Here is a 3,957-nt window from a genome sequence, read left to right on the forward strand (position 1 = left end):
GCACTGAGATTTGCATACTGCTATACCAAAAATAAATCTCACACATTTCTCAGATATCAACTTGAAACTTACGAACAGGAGTTTGAATATATGTAAGAAACCTTCACTGTGTAAAAGCAGAGATGCACAAGATTAATTCTCATATGTCAACCGAAATGACGAAGTTAAAAGCAGACTTAAAACATTGTATTGAAAAATAGTTTGCCAAATACCGAGTAAAATAGGAGAAGCAAGCTGATGCTAAGTTGAAAACCATGGTTTCAAAAGTAAATTCACATCTTAGTGAGGTCCACAAAACTTGCTGTGCGTGAGCTGAGGATTCTGAGGGGAAGATTGTGATAAGGTTGGGAGCTAACGAAACTGTCTGTTCCACTTTTAATGAGAAAATCTTGCATCAGTGTTTAGAACATGAACGGTCGGTAGTCCAAGAATTACGGAAGAATTTTAGGGAGCATGCAATAGAAACTGGTCACATGCTGGTCACTGGGGAAATGGCACACAGCTGGTGCATAATAAATTGCTGGAAGAGAAACTTCTCCAAACCGATGAGATTTCAAAGTTGTTACGAATTGTATTACAGTATTCGCCCGCTACTTCAACGGAAGCTGCCTTTATTCATTGTCTAAAATTTAATTAGTTCGATCTGTATGGAAAAGTGCATCCCAAACTATTCATACAGGCATTTATGGACATGTTACTGAGATACTGGTCTCTGCACGAACAAATTTCTTTTGTAGCAGGACATTTTCAGGGGTTATGTCGTTAGAACGGCGAATTAGATGGCTAACGATTGTAATGATTTACAGAAGTTCAGGGAAAAAATTTTAAAAGTGTATTGGGTTGCATAGATTAAGTGCGCATTGCTCATAGATTTCTGGTGTGGGAGTAAGTACAAACCAGATAGAGGAATAGTGAAAGGATTCTGTGACTGCTGTGAAAATGCATCAAGTTTCCTGATGTGGGCATGACAATAGAACTGTTTTCCATGGATATTGAACGTATGTTGTCATTTAATATTCAACTAGAATTGGTTGCAGCGCTGTGAGATAGTTGCGAGAATTATGTAAGTTTCCTCGAAAGAATCGAAGGCTTAAATGGTAATCATGGCGGACTTCTGAATGAACAAACGAGGCCGCTGGAAGGTGTAGGGTAGATGTGTCTTATGCGCATTTGGAGCCGCGCTTCTGACGCACAACAGGTGACACACTAGCAGCTTTTTTAACGACAGTGCGGAATATGACAATGAGCATATTCCACATGACCCCTAGACAGTGGTTCGGCTCAGAATCGGCCAGAGACAATGAGATCTGATGTCCCAGGTTTTAATTCGAAAACTGTTAGATAATGTTTTAACGAAGTGCCCACAGTGGACGTCTCCAGTGACCTAGGTGGCACGGAGAAGCAATCGGTGGCGGTAGCAGATGTCCAGACTCGCTCGTCCAGCCAGTGGCTGGGGGTGTTCTAACAAGTTTGGTAGCCGTTGGAGAGATTCGTCTACAGTACTGGGTGACCTTCACAGCAGTAGCTCAAACCATCATGAGATTCTTGACGAATCTGGCACAGCGGAAAAGTGCAGGATTGCACAAGGAGGAACCGACTGTACCAGAAACGGTAAGGTATAACAATTCATTGAGCTGGCAAGTGTGGCAACTTTGGGCCTCAAAACAGCATATTAAAGAACTTCAGGATACAAGTACTTCCGAAATGTAAGCAAGAGAACAGAAACGAGCAATCAAATTGGAAAGCCAAAGACTGTCGCCACTTTTATCAATTTTTCTTTAAATGTTTCCATCATACACTCCACTTTACCATTGGACGATGGATGAAACAGGTGTTTGACGCCATTGGGCATGCAGATCTACTAGAAAGCAATCGCCGTGAATTGGGGTCCATTGTCTGACACAATGATACAGGGAAACCCTATGGTGGCTACAATCTGAACAAGTGCATTGACAGTAGCGTCAGTGGAGTGGACGCTAATCACATAGGAGTAGTTAGAATAAGCGTCCACAGCAGTGAGTCACATACAGTCCAGAAAAGGGCCAGCAAAATTCAGATGAATGCAATCACAGGAGCGATTGAGGGTGGCCAGAGCGCGAAAACTGGTGGAGCAGTCTACTGCTGGATCCAAGCAGAGCAGCTGTGCACCAAAGCCTCCATGTCTTTGTTTAGCCATGGCCGATAGACATATCGTCTTGCAAGGGCTTTCATCCATAGCATACCCTAATGCTCATGGTGGAGGAGTTTAAAGTAGGAGGGTGCAGGGTGGATAGGATGACGAGACTTCAATTATCTGCCTGCATGTCAAGCAAGAGAACATCAGAGATGACTGACAGACAATTGGAAAGGCGAGCCTAGACCGGGAGTTCTGGACTGCTGGACTTGGAAAAATAAGTGGGCCAACCATGGAGCACATAGTGACACTGGCGTTTGTTGGTAGAAATGTGTTTAGCTGTAATGGGAAACTTGTCCAATTTGTGTTGTCATTCCATGTCGATCTGGAAACAGGAGATTTTCTGTCAGTCACATGCCAGATCAGCTCCTAACGGCAGACAAGAGAGAGTACCAGAATTTGCGTGTTGTGCTGTGCGCCTACACATAATTGTAGGAGTTGAGGAAAAGTGGCCAGTGCAGGAACTATTATGCTATCCGCTCCAGAAGCCAGGAATGTCGCCCAAAGTGTGCTACCAGTGGTTTGTGGTCTGTAACGGGGGTAAACTTGGTCCCAAATAGGTAAACAAGGAAGTTCTTAATGGCAAAGATAATTCCAAAACCTTGCTTTTCGATTTACAGGTAGTTCTTTTGAGCGGTTGTCAGCATCTTTGATACAAAGGCAATTGGTTGCTCACTACTGTCATCCTGTCATCGTTCCTAACCATCAGCACTGTACCAGTGTCATTAAGGGAAGCATCAGCGGTCAAAACCAGGAGACGTGATGGGGAAAAGGTATTACAGCAGGATACTGAGTGCAGCACACACTTCAGCTGTGTGAAAGCATGCTCACATGTCAGTAATGAACATCATCCTTCCGCAACTGGTTGAGCAGATGCATAATGTGGATCAGCTTTGGGAGGAGCTTGGAATAATAATTCACCTTTCTCAAAAACACCGGCAGCTCCTGAAAGTTTTGTGGTTGTGGCAAAGAATCAGTAGCAGAAACGTTGCAGTCAGTGGGTTGGATTCCTTTTTTGTTGAACAAGTGTCCGAAATATTCCACTCCAGAAAAAACTGAATTTCTAAAAGCAAGACCTGAGCCCTGCATCACGCAATGTAGTAAAGAGAGTGCAGAGGTTACGCAGGTAGTCTTGACGCATAGTGCCCGTGCCAGGTAAGTCGATGAGGCAGTTAGTACATGCAAGGATGGAAGTTGTTAACTGTTCAAGGTATCTATGAAAGATTGCCGGAGTGGAAGAGATCCCAAAGGGCGAGGACTTGTATTTATATAAACCCGTGTTGAAGGCGATAATGCCTTACCATTCCTCATCCATTCAGATCTGCAAATATACATCAGTAAGAGCTATCCAAGAAAAATATTCACCTCTGACAAGCTTCTTGAGGAGGTCCTCTGGACCTGGTAAAGGATAAGTTTCCACTTGTGACTGGGCATTGATTGCCCATTTAAAATCTCCACATACCTGGAGGAAGCAACTGGGGCTTCTTAAACACAACCAAGGCTCAGTCATTGGTTTTAAGACCCCAACTCCGTGAAGATGACTTAGCTCTTGCTTAACGGTCATCCACAAGAAAGACTTGGACATAAGAAGACATAGGCCTTGAAATCTGTGGCTCATCTCAGACCAGGTTCTAATACAGTTGCGAACACAGCATAAGGGTCGTCGACTTCCTGGGAGGGAACTGTGTCAAACACGACCTGAACTTCATCAGTGATGGAAAATCCAAACAGCGAGAAGGCATTCAGACCGAAAATATTGCAAGCCGAGTGACAGTTGACCACAA

Source organism: Schistocerca serialis, chromosome 4, assembly GCF_023864345.2.
Source record: "Schistocerca serialis cubense isolate TAMUIC-IGC-003099 chromosome 4, iqSchSeri2.2, whole genome shotgun sequence".
NCBI classification, from domain to species: Eukaryota; Metazoa; Arthropoda; class Insecta; order Orthoptera; family Acrididae; genus Schistocerca; species Schistocerca serialis.